The sequence below is a fragment of the Acomys russatus genome, chromosome 28 (assembly GCF_903995435.1).
Source record: "Acomys russatus chromosome 28, mAcoRus1.1, whole genome shotgun sequence".
NCBI classification, from domain to species: Eukaryota; Metazoa; Chordata; class Mammalia; order Rodentia; family Muridae; genus Acomys; species Acomys russatus.
The window spans coordinates 37,769,609-37,787,309 of NC_067164.1; the positions used below are offsets into that span (position 1 = coordinate 37,769,609).

The window sequence follows — 17,701 nt, forward strand, 5'->3', positions numbered from 1 at the left end:
TGACTATGACTGAGGAGGACTTCCTTCCCCTGTCTATGCTCATAGGGTATCAAGTCTCTTCTTGGTAACCTGCTGTCCTTCCTCTGAGTGCCACCAGGTCCCCACCTCCAGGGGACATGGTCAAATGTGAGGCACCAGAGTACGAGAGAAAGTCATATCCCACTCTCCACTCAACTGTGGAGAATGTTCTGACCATTGGCTAGATCTGGGTAGGGGTTTTCTTATTAAAAATGATGTCTTGGTAAGCAGGTGTTCATTTATTTTTCTATAATGGCAAAATGGAAAGACAGGGGCTTTACTAAACTGAAGTTTGTTCTCACTCATTGACTAATTATTTTTGTTGGTTGTTTGCTCAGGGAATGAAATTGGCAAAATATTGAGATTAAGAGAGGGAAATTGGCTATGAAAACATCATAGTGGTTATGGAGAAGCATGGGAGCCTGAAGCACATTCCCCTGGACAGGCAAAGAATGGACATACACTGCAACTGATCTGTTCGCTTCCGATGACGTTCAGAAAGGCGAGGTGAATTTACAGTTACCAAAGACTACCAAGTAGAGACAGCACACAGTGAAAATGCAAAGGGAATAAATCCCTGTGGTGGCTTCAAGTCATACTTGGGTGTGTGCATGTATCCAATGAGTTGGTTTAAAATTATTTAAGATATGCATAATTAATTTATGAGAATTTACATAATAATTATTAATTAGGATATTTGAATTTATGATTTTTATTTCACAGCTCAAAATTTATGCCAAAACATTAATGAATAATGACTAAAAATTATGCCTTGGCTGACCACCATCTTCAGCATTTACAATTATAAACCAGTACAATAATTATCACGGAACTCATAGTTTAATAGTTTTAAGCATATGTCATTTAATTTATCTAAGAAAAGACCATATTACCAATTGACATTCTTGCATAAATAAATTTTTTTCAGCATGAGCCCAATGATTTGGCATATTTTATAACTCGCCATAGCACTCTTAAATATTTTATTTGTGTTTCAGGCTTCACCATTAGTGATTTTTCTTCCTGATATGTTACATTCATCGTTCAAATTACCAAAGTCTATCCATGTTCTGATAATCCCAATTCTTTTACATTATATTATGTTCTATCTGTATCTCTTACATTGTCTACTAAATAAATTACATTAATTAACATCTTAAATCTAGAAAGTTTCCACTGAATAAACACTTAGAACATTAAAAATTGTGAGAAGACAATCTGTATACATAGAATTCAAGATTATCTCTTTAAGAAGGCATTCTCAACTTTCTTTTAGGAAGATGTGCTGAAATAAAAGATGATATAAGCATCCCGAGAGCAAAAATTTAGGGTGACATACATTCAATGAGTGAAATGGCTGAGATCACAAGCAACTGATGTCTATTTATCACTGATGTTTCAACAGCATCTTATTTATATCTAAACCTTGTTTCATGGTTTTGAACAAAATCTATGAAGCACATGTTTGAAAGCATCCTTCACCTGCTGGTTCCTTAGGGTGTAAATGAAAGGGTTTAGCAAAGGGGCCACAGAGGTGTTGAGCACAGCCACACCTTTAGTTAAAGTCACCCTCTCCTTGGCTGATGTTTTAACATACATGAAGATACAACTCCCATAAGTGATGGACACAACAACCATGTGTGAGGAGCAGGTGGAAAAGGCCTTTCTCCGTTGTTGGGCTGATGGGAACTTTAGGATGGTTTTGATGATAAGTGTGTAGGAGAGGATCACTAAGATCAAGGTGATGATGAGTGTCATCACAGCTAAGACAAAAGTCATCAATTCTATTAACCATGTGTCTGTGCAAGACAGCTGGAGGACAGGAGAAATATCACATAGGAAATGATCTATTATTCCAGAAGTACAGAAGTCTAGTTTGAGTCCCAACATCAAAGGGGGAAAGATGACTAAGAACCCAGTCACCCAGGAGCTGATGACCAGCAGGTGACACACTCTGCTGTTCATGATGATGGGGTAGTGCAGTGGTCTGCAGATGGCCACATAGCGATCATAGGACATGGCAGCCAGGAGGTAGAACTCAGTGGCCCCTAATAGAAAAAGAAGAATAATTGAGCTGCACAAGCATTGTAGGAGATTGTTTTGTCTCCTGTGAGAATGCTTGTCAGGAACCTGGGAATGCACACTGTGGTGAATGCAATTTCTAAAATGGAGAAACTCCGGAGGAAGAAGTACATTGGCGTCTTGAGATGTGGATCCAGCAGCGTGAGGAGGATGATTGTTAAGTTCCCCATCAGGCTCAAGATGTAATTGAAAAACATAAACAGGAAAATCAGAATCTGTAGCTGAGGGTCATCTGTCAGTCCCAGCAAAATGTACTGTATCTCCACTGACTGGTTCTTCATTTCTCATTTGTTCTTGCAAATCTATAGAAAACACAAAAATATTATCATAGCTAAGAAAACATATTTCTTCCTTCCTGCCTTAAAATGTTTACGTTCATATCAATGCACAAGGATCTTAAACATCATTATATAAGTCCTTCTATAAAATAAACCTCAGATTCTTCTAATGTACAGAATTCAATCAACCCTACTGTTCTGTAAAGTATAGAGAAGTAGACATCAAGGAAGCCCAGCAATAATTAACACATTTTTCTAAGTGAAGAGAATTGATACTAGTAATAATTAAAATACTCAAACTATAAAAAAATTAAAATTGATATGGTAAAAAATAAATAATTTTTCATTATGAATGCATATGTCTTTGGTCATTTCTTAAATTGTAAATAAGAAAATTAATATATTTTAAGTCAGCATGATGTAGACTAGTGTTTCTCAGCCGTCCTTCTGTGGATATCTTTAAGATAGTTTATCATGTTGTGGTGACCCCTAACCATAAAATTGTTTTTGTTGCTACTCATAGGTGTAACTGTGCTATGGTTAGGGGCAACAGGGCAATTATTTCCAATTTCCAATGGTCTCAGGTGACTCTGTAAAAGGAAGATTGGGGGCTCAAACAAACCACAGGTTAAGAACCTCTGATCCACAGCAAAAAAATTATATATATTATGACTTTCAATCTCACAGTTGTCAGTGGAGCTGCTACTGACATAAAATTTAAATGTACATACACCTTTAGCAAAGTGAAAATATTGAAATAGTGGGGCACCTTGAATTTAAATTAATAGAAATAATTGGTTATGTGGAGGGAAATTTGTATGTCAAAATTAGTATTATTAATATTATTAAACATTGGATGGAACAAGTAACTTTAAATATAAAAATTTGAGGTTGTATTTATGAGAGGAGGGAAATGAAGAGAGACTGTCTGTAGAAGACATGGCTCTCAAATTTCAGTTACAAAATGATTTTGACAAGCTTTGAAAAAGAATACTTACTACAAATCAAGTTATACACATTTTTTTATTATTTAGGAAAACATCCGAGGAAAATCACTTTCTAAGTTACTTTTACTTTTTTTTTTAATACTTAAAATCAAAACAGAAATAAATGCTTTATCAGATCGTGTCTTCTACAATAAGAAAGTTATGAGAAATATTTTGACTCCTAATGGAAATAATCTTGTTTAGAAGCAGAACACATGAAAACATAAAAAAAGCAAAACAAATTGAAAAGTCTTCCCAGTGTTAGTGTCGGGAGTTTTTAGAAGATCTTATCTGACACATTTAAGTGAAGTTGAGGGAGCAAGTGTATCTCTGATTCTTTTACCTGCTTTTGAGACTTTTCCCTTCATTAGCTTGTTTTGTCCAACCTCTATATGAGGTCTTTTGACTATTATCATTGCATCTTGTTTTGTCATGCTTGGTTGTTGTCTTGAAAACTGAACGTTCCTGTGAGAAAATGGAGAGGGAATGGAACTAGAGGAGAGAGAGAGAGTCGTCAAGAGGGGTCTGGGAGGAGTGGACGGAGGGAAACCTGTGTTTGGGATGTATTATGTGAGAGAAGAATCTGTTTTAAATTTTTAAAATTGCTATTTAAAACAATTCTATTTAAAAAGGCAATGAAAAATCAGGTAATACCCTAGGCAGGTAAATCTGAGTAGATCCAAGGACTGTAATAGTTCAAACATGTCTTACTAAAAACAACATCTCTGTTTCTCTTCATTTGTCACTTCTGATAAGTCAAAAAACTGTTTTGGATGATGGGTGCTCAGTTTACAGGGGCATGTTAGATGGCTGTGAAATATTACAGTATGTTCCCACTTACACACGTCACCCAATGACAACACTGGTAGAAGCACACCTTCATGTAACAGAATTCTATTGCACCAAGACACTGATGTGTCCTGACTCAACATTGACATTTACCACAGATTCTCATGCTTTAAAAAAAACTCTCTGCTTCTGGGTTAATTCACTCATTATGATCATTTCTAGCTCAATCCATTTATGTCCCACGACAGCCTTCATTTACCAGGAAACAGGGACAGAGGGGAGGACATCCTATTGGGACTCTAGATGAGAGAAGCATGGGAGAACAGCAAAGTAGAAGGATCCAGAGGGTCCTAGAAACCTACAAGTAGAACATTATGATAGGCAGATTTGGGCCCAGGGGTCCCGCTCAAACTAAGGCACCAGCCAAGGACAATACAGGCGGTAAACTTTAAACCCCTACTCAGATCGAGCCAATGGGCAGAACATTCTCCACAGTTGAGTGGAGAGTGGGGTATGACTTTCTCATGTACTCTGGTGCCTCACATTTGACCATGTCCCCTGGAGGGGGAGACCTGGTGGCACTCAGAGGAAGGACAGCAGGTTACCAAGAAGAGACTTGATACCCTATGAGCATATACCGGGGGAGGTAATTCCCCTCAGTCACAGTCATAGGGGAGGGGAATAAGGGGGAAATGGGAGGGAGGGAAGAATGGAAGGATGCAAGGGATGGGATAACCATTGAGATGTAACAAGAATAAATTAATAAAAAAGAAAAAAAGTCTCTACAGAATAAAATGAAACAAGCTAATGAATGCAATTATGTTTAATTCTCTGATGAAATGCTAGAGAGTACTAAAATTTTAAAGTTGTTTTCCATTTTACAGCATGATAGTATTGAATACTAATATTACACAATATTCCACAAACATAGATAAATGGTAAAAAACAAAAACAAAAACAAAAACAAACAAACCAACAAAACAAAACAAAACAAAAACCAAAAAAACCAAAAAAACACTAACCGTTTTACTGTTCAGCAGCTTTCTTAAGCTCACTGCCCAGATTTGAGCAGGTTTTCTGCGTTTCAAAACAGGTCATCATCCTGAGTACAGATGATTCCTCCTTCTTCACAGGAACCTCATTCTACCACTAAATACATGCTACATAAATATTCTTTTGGATATATTTTTGACTAATTTATCGCACATCTATATGAAAGTCTACCACATTACTCTCTATGCTACAGTTCACTGCAGTTCAGGTGTTATAAACCTTGTTGAATATGACATGGAGTGTAATATGAAAATTACTCATCTCAGGAGAGCATGGAGAATTTTTTTCTAGTGTCTACAGGAATTCTCACAGGAAGAAGAATTCTCAGAGTAACTGAGATTCATAATCATATTTCCTGAGGGATTGTCAAATTGCTTGATCCAAAAGTTCTTTTTATAAAAATAAACCTCTAAACAAGCATGCACATGCACACATACACAGAAGTACACAAACCACTCTCACTAAAAATTTTGCTTCCAGAGTATTGATAATAGATTGATATAAAATTTGAATATTATATATATGTATTATGGTATATTCACATTTGAAATTATGGTTATGCGATTTTGTGCTTGTTTGTGGTGTTTATGAAAAGTAAAATATAGAGTTAAAGGAGAGTTAAGTTTCTTTATTCTCACTTTCAATCCCAGCATTAAAGAAGCAGAAGCAGGAAGGGCTATGTGAGTTCAAGACAAGCTTGGTCTACGTTGTGATTTCCAGGCCAGCATAGTGAAGATACACAGTGAGATCCTTAAAAACAAGGCTGGTGTAGAAAAAACTGACCTCAAAACACACTGGCTACACCACAGCATTCCTCCCGCTTTATTTCCTTAAACATGTCTGATAGGAAAGACACACCAATTGACTGAGATACTTCAAGTCTTTTTATAGCTATATTGTATTGTCTATCACTTGAAGATGTACCATAGATCATAGATCACTTAATAGCTGTGTTGTATATAGGCTCACAGATATTTTCCAGTTTAGGAATTAGTAAGGGATATTCAACAAATGGTTGTTGCATATATATTTTCATAATGTTTAAAGTTATAACTTTAGATACGTAGGGTAAATTTCTAAAGTAGAATTGCTAGGCCCAAAGCAATCTGTATAATTTTCTCTAGCTACTGCTAAGTTGTTCTCTATGTGGGTTCAGTTAATTCCCAAGAACAATGAATTAGTGTTCTAGTTCTTCTGTGTCCTCAACACTGGAGTGACAATGTATGGTTAAAAAACACAACTATTTCTGTCATATTTGAGAATTATGTCACTTGTATTTTACCAATAATGTGTGGATTGGGCATCATTTTATACATAGAAAATTACTATTAAGCATCCTTAGGTTTACAATTACGTCTTGTTCATGTTTGCTTACCGGCCCATTGTACATTTGTTCATATATTTTAATATGCCTTTATGTGCCAGTAGTATTATTAACTTTCCATCTATTATACATGATGCAAATTTTCTCCACTATCAATGACTCACCATGGTGACTATGAGATTGTGTATTCTTATGTACTCAGAGATATGTGTTCATCTTCCTGCTTGGAGTTGAGTAGTTGGATCTTCTTATTCCCAACTAAGGAATAAATTCACATGCATTTCCTTTCTTTGTCCATTAGTTAGTTCCTCTTCATCCTTTTAGTCTCAGTATACAATATTTTATTTGTGGAGTCAAATAACAAGGACAATTTATCTTTTTTTCAAATAAATGTATTGATTTTCCTTATGTTATTAATTTAAAATACATTTCCATTCCCAGAATTTTTATAAATTTTATGTGTGAAGCTGTATTTGTTCTAGAACCTTCTTTTGAGTTTCATTTGTGTGACAGCTGGTTTGGCCTCTCACCTGGTGTGTTCTTTGTAAAGATGTTGTCTTTCTTTATGATACAACCCCTCCTTTTAAATTTTTTACTTTTTCCAAATATGCTAAAATCTCAAATATGTACATTTCAGAAAGAAACATACTTGGAGGCTACTTTGTTTATATTTAAAAAGTACATTTTTACTGAGTTTGTATAAAAATTTTATTTAGTTTAGTGAGAACTAATCTTGAGGCGCCAATGCTTTGGAGAGTTTTGGGTGACTGCTCAGGTAGCAAACTGTCTCTGTCCTCTCCTCATTTGGGAAGCTACTAACCTGCATTCCCTGTATACTCAGGTAATCAATTTTATTCCTTCTAAAGTCTCTGATGGGGTTGAAGACCAGACAGTTTGGTCTTAGAATTAAGCTTAGTTGCTTAGGGATTAAGATGTTTTTAGGTCCAGATAGATGTTTTAAGTTGATAGGTGATGGAATATGATAGATAACGATTTACATTCAGAATTTTAGGTGCACCAAGATAGGAAAGATGTTTTCTTCAAGGCTGTCAAATACAGCCAAAACACTAAGAATGTAACATTTATATAACTCCTGATTGTTTCATGGTTCTTCTTGCTGTAGGTATTTTATTGTATAAATGTGTAATAATATAAATGTATATGAAAAATCAAAACGTACTTAATAAAAAAAGAAAATCTTATTGAAATACGACAGTGAGTTGCTTTTCTCCACCTATTACATAATTAAAATTAATCAAAGAGGACAATGTATAGCCACTCTCTCAGAAATAAAAGAAATATTAAGAAATTATATTTCAAGACACATGACTAATCTGGAGGAAATGGATAAAGATTTTTACTCCATTTTGAGGATGGAGGAGTGAGCATTACTTGCCTGCATCTAACCCAGAAGTCTTTAGAAAACTTCAAGATTGAGATCTATGGCCCTATAAGGCAAAGCAACATGTCTGTGTGAATGGAAACATTGGCCAGTGATAGAACTATGTACTTGTGGCAACATGACAGCTCTGTCAATTCTAGTAACACTGTTCAGTATTGTTCTTTTCCTTCAGTTGGGCCTCCAAACAGCTGAACATTATTTTTCTGTCAACATCTCTTTTAGTAACATCATTGCCTGAATATTTATCAAGGAAATGATTTATCAAGAACAGAAATTTATCAATCTAATTTTTATCATCTTCTTGTTAAATACATGCAGAATACATACATGTTAATACATGCACATATCTTTATCATATCTGTCTGCCTATCTGTCTGTCTGTCTGTTTATAATCTGTCTATCATCTATCTGTCTATCATCTATCTATCTATCTATCTATCTATCTATCTATCATCTATCTATTATCTATCTGTCTATCTACCATCTATCCATCTATCTATCCATCTATCTTCATGATATGGATAGTCAGACTGCATAGGAGAAACACCATGACTTCTGTAAACTATATATTAGGAAAGTGAATAACTGGGAAATTGCATGTTGAGCAGTATTCTACAGAAATCTGACGAGTTTCAAGTTACTGATAATATGAGTTTCCTTTTCTAGAGAGAGAAACAATGTCTGTGCTTTAAAAAAAAAACCCTTTTATAGGTTTCAACAGCATTTGTCACAGACTGTATCATTTAAGATGCTCCTAGTTTATGTAATAGCAGGAAAAACACACCATTAGTAGAATCAAATAAAACAAAATAATGGGTCCTTATAACAAAATTCTTTCCCATGGATCTTCATTATCAAACACATAAAATAGCTAAATGTTCAAGATTGGCACGGTATTATAAAGCAATCCTTTTTGTGTTAAGGATACCAGAATAATTAGCTATAACTTCTAAAATGTACAATATTAAGGAGGCACATAAAAAAGTAAAACCATATTTGCAAGGACAAGAGATGCTTTTAGGGAGAAAAGTTGCATTATATGATAAGGTATTAGACTGAAGTAAAGAAATGAGACAAGATCTCGTTAGAGAAGGACTTAGTGTGAGCAGAAGCAAGGTGAGTGTCCCACCCAGAAATTCCTAAGGAAGAGAACACTGTGAGTGCTGAAGATGTCTACAGACATCCGTAAAGGGATTTGGCTGCTATTCCCAGTGGATGTTACTTTCCCGTTCAGATCATCAAAAATTCATCTCTTTAAAAAGATCCACACCTAACAAATAACCAGGAGACAACAATGGTAACAATGTGTATAGGTTAAAAAAAAAAGCTATAAATTTAACACTGAAAATAACTCCTTATTCCAACTCCAACTATTACTATATGAAATATCCCTCATCTCATTAAGGAAAAGAAAATCCATGTTAGAAATTGAGTCTATGAATGATATTTCAGTAGATATATTAGCAATTGTGGGAATGAAATCATATTAATATAAAGTTGAAAAATATTTGCAGGTCTAAATTAACAAACTACTTCATGGTTTTCCTTCCTCCTTGTCTCCAACTTAAAATTAAAACATTTTTTTATTTAAATATTGTAATGCTTTAATGATTAAAAAAAAGACAGAAGAGAAATGAATTGCAACAGATCTTGTTATATGTAGCGTTTTCAATATTAATTATTTCTTTTGCTTCACTCCTGAGAAGTGTGCCGGGAAACTTGTTTTTTATTGCTTTTATTATGGTTGTGTTATGTAATAAGATCTGACTCCCCACATTTAACTGCTATACTGGGGTGCTGATCTAGCATAGGAAATTCCCTCCTCTCTGATTCTGATTCTGGTGATTTCTCTCTTATAAAGGCACTATTGTGAAAAATTCATAAGTAATTTTTATGGTTACTGGTGTGTTATGTCCCTTTATAGTAGTTTAGTTAGCTGTGTATGTAATTGAGTAATTTCCTACTTACAGCCAACACTGGCACATAAGATGATTGGCCCCTTATCTTTAGCACTTTTCCTAATCATGTAGCCTGCATGAAAATGTCAAAAGATGATGAAAGTTCTGACAAGAAGGCGAGGTTCACAGCAACATTTCCAGTGTTATTCAAATATGTTCCTCAGATGACGTATAATTTTTATTTATTTATTTTACGTATACATTTATATTATCGCACCTATATAAAATAAACTACATACAGCAAAAGGACCACAGAACATTCAGGAGTGACATTCATGTTGCACTCATAGTGTTTCAGATGTATGTGTTTGGCAATCTTGAAGAAAATATTTTCCTATCTTGGTGAGTGTAAAATTCTGAATGTAACACAATATCTATCATATCTCATCTCTATCAACTTAAAACATCTATCTAGACATAAAGACATCTTAACCCCTAAACAACTAGGCTTAATTATGAAACCCAACTATTTGGTCTCCAACCCCATCAGAGACTTGAAAAAGAGTAAAATTAATTACCTGAATAAATAGGAATTGTGGGTTAGCAGCTTCCAAATTTAGTAAGAATTTAAAAAATGGCAGAGACAACTTGCTGCCTGAACAGTCACGCAGAGCTCTCTATAAATTGGAGCATTGTCTTCAGCCTTCTAGCCCAGTATATCTGACCAACATATTTGTGAGGCAGGAACTATTTAGGACATGCTTTCCCTGTCTTTGCAGAGTTGGGCCACTGTCTCTACCTGCATCAAGCTTGCCAGTTTAGACAGAATTCAATCAGCGTCAAAAAGAGGCCATTTTGCCCAGTGGCTGGTTTACCATATTTGAAGCCATTAGGAGGTTCATTGATGCTCATCATCATCTTTGAGGTAGGATGGGTATTGCCAGGGTTTAACCTGTCTTTTTGTTAAAGAGTCATTAAAAACAATGTAAAACATCTTAAAATGCCAAATTCTGAGGACTTTGAGGTTTTTGGAAGACTAATCTGTCTATAGACTCATAAATATCTGTTTATATCTAGGATGATATTCTTTTTTGCATTATAATTTTTTATTAAATCATTAATGTTGCATCTCAGTTGTTATCCCATCCCTTGTATCCTCCCATTCCCTCCCTCCCTCCCGCTTTCACCCTATTCCCCTTCCCTATGACTGTGACTGAGGGGGAACTCCTCCCCTGAATATGATGCTAGGGTATCAAGTCTCTTGCTGGCAGTCTGCTATTCTTCCTCTGAGTGCCACCAGGCCTCCTCATCAAGGGGACATGGTCAAATATGGGGCACCAGAGTTCATGTGAAAGTCAGTCCCCACTCTCCACTTAACTGTGGAGAATGTCCTATCCATTGGCTAGATCTGGGTAGGGGTTTGATGCTCACTGCACATATTTGTCCTTGGTTGGTGCCATAGTTGGAGCAGAACCCTTGGGCCCAGATCTTCCCATCATAGTGTTCTTCTAGTAGGTTTCTAGGACCCTCTGGATCCTTCTATTTTGCCATTCCTAGGAGGTATATTCTTGTGGTATAAATAGACTAGTAATTGAAATGTCCATGATTTGGTCAATTGACAATTAACTTGTCTAACTTACTTATCCTAAACAACCTGCAGTAGCATTTTCAAAGTATTGGAGGTAAACTTTGTATTCTATTTTAGTGATATGGGTACAATATCACATATTAGAGTAGAAATATATATATATATATATATATATATATATATATATATATATATGCATATATATATATTGTGCATGAAGAATAATCTTAAATTTAAATCTAAATCAATGTATCAAAATTAAACTTATTTTGCACCAATACATAAATTTCTATACCCACTGTGTTCCCACTAGGCATTCTTGCCAAGGATCAGTGACCAAGTATTGGGTCCCCAAGTGCATGTCAGATGTTAAGCAGCAGTATTCCCCCTTATCCCATGCAGAGAATCGGAAGTTCATTGGCCACATCTGAGAAAGGGATCTCAGTTCTCTGCATGCATTGTTCTTGACAGGAGCCTCAGTTTGTGCAAATCCCTCCTCCCCATACCTCAATCTACAGGCCCTGGTGGTCTCCTTGGGGAAGCTCCTGTTCCCTCCTGGACTTTCTATCCCAACACTCTTACCAAACAGCTCTCAGCACACTGCCTCAGAGTCCACATTCAAGTCTCAGTAACTGTCCCTATCCCTACTGGGTGAAGACTCTTAGAGGACATCTATGTTGGGCTAAAATCCACTTCTAAGTGAGTAAATACCATGCATGTATTTTTGGGTCTGGGTAATCTCAACTTAGGATGATCTTCCTAGTTTCATCCATTTGGCCTGCAAATTTCTCTGGCACATTTTTTGGGAGTCTATGAGATTCATAGTTTCTATGAGGGAATTCGTGTTCTTCTAACTCATGACCTAAAGCAGGAAGGGAGGGGGTTCTCTGACTGAAAGGACATTTAGGCAGCTCTTCAGACATTGGTCCATTTTTGTGAGCAAGACACTGATTGTCACCTGAAGGCACCACACTTGGTGCATTTTATACCCTAAGCCAGACCTCACATCCCAAACACTGCTTGTACTAAACATCACCAACCATGAGCACCAGGAGATGAGCTCAAATAATAAAAATCCCTTGGGATTATGACCAGACAGATCTAGATTTGCACATTGGGCCAAAGAAGGATGCATAGTTACCTCAAAGTAAAAGGATAATATACGAAATTTTCAGAATTTAGTGTTTAAATCCTGTGTGACTACTTTATGTCAACTTGCCATAAATTGGAGTCACTTGTGAACAGAGAATTTTAGTTTAGAAAAATTTCCCTCTGGATTGGCTTTTTGGGCAAGCCTGCAGTGCATTTTCTTAGCTAGTGATTGATGTGGCCTGTACTATCCCCAGCAAGTGGTGCTGAGGTGTATATGGAAGTAGGCTGCACAGGCTATGGATTGCAGGACAATAATTTCCATTTCTTTGTGGTTTGCTTCCATCCTGCCTCCGGGCTCCTGTCCTGACTTTCCTCAGTGACAGAGTGTGACCTGAGAGCTGTAAGCTGACAAAAACCCTTTCTCCCTAAGTTAATTTTGGTCATGGAGTTTTAATCACACCAATGGAAATCTTAACCAGACACTCCCCCCTGTACTCTTCCTGACTCAAGTGCAAGAGTTTAGGAATAACTTTCTGTATTGACTACTTGTATCTGTATACATGTCAGAAAGACAGAGGTGAAGGGTATTAGCCTTTTGCTGGGCAGCTTGTATAACAGTGTCAAACTGCAGGTGTTATGGAAAACTGAAATTCAAGTAACATAACTCTGTAAGATCCTCCAGCAAAATAAAGACAACCACAGGCTTTTAATTTTCTCTGTATTAATTTGCCTTTTCCAAATTTTTATATAAAAGCAATAGTTTAGTAGATGGCCTTTTAATAAGCCCACTTTTTTAAAGTTAGAAATAGCATTTAAAATTCTTCTGTAACTTTCTATATTTTTAGCTGGCTTATTCAATTGCTTATGATCTCTCCATATGGACATACCAAATGCTTCACTTATTTATTTATTCAGTCATTTTCAGTACAAAAATTTATTTTGAGTCAACCGTAAGTACACATCACATACTTTATTCAGCAGGTCACTGTAGAAATCATGGCAATATGGAGGAGACTCCTTGTGTTGGTTTGGATAGGAATGGCATCCATAAGCTGATAGATTTGAAAGCTTGATCACCAGGGAGGTGGCACTACTAGGAAGCTTGGCTTTGTTGGAGTAGGTGTGGCCTTGTTGAAAAAGTGTGTCACTGGGCTGTGTGTTGAGATTTAAGACACCCAAGCCAGGCCCAGTGTCTCTCTTGCTTCCTTTTTTTTCTTTTTTTGGTTTTTCGAGACAGGGTCTCTCTGTGTAGCCTTGGCTGTCCTGGACTCACTTTGTAGACCAGGCTGGCCTCGAACTCACAGCCATCCACCTGCCTCTGCCTCCCGAGTGCTGGGATTAAAGGCGTGCGCCACCACGCCCGGCGTCTCTCTTGCTTCCTTTTGTATTGAGATGTAGGACTCTCAGCTACTCTCCAGCACTGTGTCTGCTGGCAAGCAATCATGGCCCCTGCCATGTCAGTCATGGGCTAAAATTCTGAACTGTAAACCTGCCCGAATGGAATGTTCTCCTTTATAAGAGTCTGTGGCCATGGAATCTCCTCACATCAATAAAAATCCCAACAAAGACACTCATCAGTGAGAGGTGGATACATTGCTGCGTCTCCTCTCGAACCTCATTTACTCTTCACCATGATTTGAAAATATTTTCTCCCAGTTGAGCCTAATTGAGATAATCATTAAGAAGGCAGGAACTTCTCATTGGAATCCACTCCTGCTGCAACTGTCTCAGGATCAGAAAGATGTGAAGACAGTTCTATTAAGGACAAACCAGTTACGGATGGACATGAAAATAAGAACATGGAAATAAGAACAAGCTCAACCAGAGTTGCTTCCCATGGTTTTGAGCTGTCTCTTTTTTATTCCCTGTTCACTTCACTTTGGTACATTCATCTACACAATCTGTTCCCTTTTATTCTAACCACCATCTCCATGTCTTAGCATACTAAGTTTGTGTCCTCAAACACATTGGTGACTGGTGTTCTCAACTGGAATAATGTCCAAGATCGTCATGTGCAACAAATCAGCAGCAGGGACTCTGCCAAGGCTTGTGAGGGTCCTGCCTATTCTTTCATAATTAAAGAACATATTCAATGATTTCATACTTTGATAACTATCAATCAAACTTGCCATTTATATATGGATGCTTATGTATATATGCTCATTTAAACAACTGATAATGATAGTGATTTTTTTTTTTTTTGCAATGAAACACTTCATTTAGTTCAGGAACACACTATTCTTTTTCTTAAACTGAGAATTCATTTATTTCAAATGCAAGTTCTTAGGAGATAAAGACATTATAACTTGTGGAAGAGAACCTGCATCTGCAAATGGTTCCTGGTCAAGGGTGGCACACCAGGGTTCCTGCACTGCCTTCAGGATTGTTTTATATATCATAAGTGTTTATCATTCCATATGAAGATGAAAATTTATCTTTCATGAATTGTGAGGAATTTATGATAAAATTTTGATGGGGATTGCATTGAATCTGTAGTTAAATTGTTTTTGGCAGGATGGCCATTCTTACTATATTAATTCTACTGATCCATGAGCATAAGAGATCTTTCCCCTTTCTAGTATCTTCTTTAATTTCTTTCTTCAGTGCCTCACTGTTTTAATATAAAATTTTTAAATAAAATTTACTTTCTTGATTAGAAACAACTGAAGATATTTTAGGCTATTGTGAAATGTGTTGTGTCCCTCATTTCTGTAATTATTTGTCATTTGTATATAAAAAGACTATAAATTATTTAAGTTAATTTTTTATTAAGCTGATTTTCTGAAAGAGTTTTTCACACGTAGGAGTTTCCCACTGGAAATTTTAGGGTGTACTATCATATCATCTGCAAGTAAAGGTGCATTGACTTCATTTATTTTCAGTTTGATTGTCTTTGATATCCTTCAGTTATCTTTTTGCTCTAGCTAAGACTTAAGTGTTATATTTAATAAGCATGGAGAGACTAGTCAACCATGTCTGGTTCCTAATTTTAGTTGAGTTTCTTCCATTTGGTTGATATTTGATATGGACTGTGTTTGTTATGTTGAGATATATCCTTTGTTTCTACAATCTTATTGAATTTTTAGATTTACTGTTTTCTCTGACCAATGTATCCATTTACACTATCACATCTTCAATGCTTGAGATTTTCTTTTCTTCCATCACTTGCGTCCAATTGCTGAAGCTTGCCTCTATAGTTCCTTCTCAAACTCCTAAAATTTTCATTTCCAGAATTTCCTGTTTGAGTTTTCTTTATGGATTCTATTCCTGATTTCATGTCTTGTACAGTATTTTTTTTTACAGTGTGTGTGTGTGTGTGTGTGTGTGTGTGTGTGTGTGTGTGTGTGTGTCTTTTCCTGGATTTCTTTAAGAGATTTATTTGTTTCCTCTTTAAGGATCTTTATCATACTCATAAAAAAATTTAAGGTTCTTTTTCTTATGCTTTAGCTATGTTGGAACATTCAGAGCCTGATATAGTAGCTGGGTGCTAGAGAAGACATATTGGATGTTATTGATTGTGTTTTTCACTGGAATCTTGAAACCTGGATTTGATATGATTATAGGTTTAGATTCTGATTTCTGGATTTGTCTTTGTGGTGTAGGTGGGTTTTTTTTCTTGCATTGTTTCTTCTGTGTATATCTTGAGGGTGTGATTACTGTGTGTTGCCTCTTTTTCTGGACCATTTAACTTGTGTGTTCACTGGGAATGCCTGTTGAAGTTGGAGGCTGGGAAGCTGGGATGAGTTAGGAAAGGGAATGTTGGAAGGGAAGATCTTTGTGATTTGTTAGGCATGGGGTCAGAGAGGAAAGAGAGACCACAGCAGGTGTCCAGCTAAAGAGCTTCAGATAAGACAAGGGTGATTGGATTTCAGGAGCAGTAGCAGAGGTGTGAGTCTTCTGTCAGCCCACTTGTTACCTTGGAATGAGTGGGCTTTGCGTTAGCAGAGGGTCTGAGATAAAGTAGCAAGTGGGGGTAGAGGAAGGTTAGAATGGGAAGGTCTGTTATAACCTTAGGGATTGGGAGAAGGAAGTCAGGAAAGGCTGCCTATCATGCTCTGCTGCAGAGAAGGGCATGAGACTGAGGGATTGGGTATGGTGGAACAGAGTGAAAGGAGAAGATCTTGAGGTCTACCAAGGTGGATGTTGAATATTGGAACCCATTGCAAGACATGTAAATAAACTGAGTCCTAATATATAGCTGAGGTTGGTCCTAAAAGAAGCAAGAGAATATGGAATGTGCCCTATTCAAAAATGTCAATATTATTCACTAGGGAAAATTCCTTAAGCTTCTCTGTCCTGAGAATGAGATCACCAGTGGAACTGTTTTTTTAAATTAAAAATTGCTTCTTTTGTGAGCATGTGTTCTATTTTTTTATATAATGGTACACTGGAAAGACAGAGGTTTCATGAACTGGAGTTTGTTCTTTCTCTTTTTACTTAAATCAAAGTAAATGATTCATCCTTTTGTGTTGGTTGGTCAGGGGCTATAATTGTCACACCATTAAGATAAAGGAAAGAAAGTTGACTGTGACAAGAACGCAGTGGGCATGCTGCTACAGAAGGTCAGAACTGATTCATGGAGTAGTACGGGAAACTGATGCACATTTCAAAGAGCAGACATACATTGTCAAATGTGCTGTCCCTTCCCTTTCGTTTTCTTCAGGAAAGTCCTGAAAGGCAAGACTAATGTGTAATTTCCAACAATCCCCAGATGGAAATGAGTAACTAGAGAGAGAGCATAACTGGAATAAACAGAAGAGACAATTTGCTGTGATGCCTTCTAGGGATTCAGAGGTGCACACTTGTCCAGTAAATAGGTTTAAAATTATTTTACAGTAGTGTACCAAAATACATAAGTAAGCTTGTAAAAGTTGGCATAGTCAGAATGGATAAATAAGTTTGACATCCTGATTTTAGTTTAATAGATATAAATATCTCTAAACAAAAGGAAGAAGTGAAGAATATTTAAAATGTTTTTCTTGGGTTACCATTACCTTCAACATTTACAAATTATAAACCAATAAATAATTAGTACATAATTCAATTTAATTATTTTAAATAAAGATATCAAATTGAGCTAACAAAATAGCATATTCTTAACATACTTTTGCAGGAGAATTTTTACAAGTGAGTAAAACATTCAGTGGATGAATTGTTTACATTTTAGTGTAGTTTATGTTTCAACAACATA

At 36.2% G+C, this 17,701-nt stretch overlaps 1 pseudogene; it reads right to left on the bottom strand.

Annotated features, from left to right (window-relative positions):
* Positions 1-1,427: 1,427 nt before the first annotated feature.
* Positions 1,428-2,381, bottom strand: LOC127210704 (olfactory receptor 6C6-like; annotated as a pseudogene).
* Positions 2,382-17,701: the final 15,320 nt, after the last annotated feature.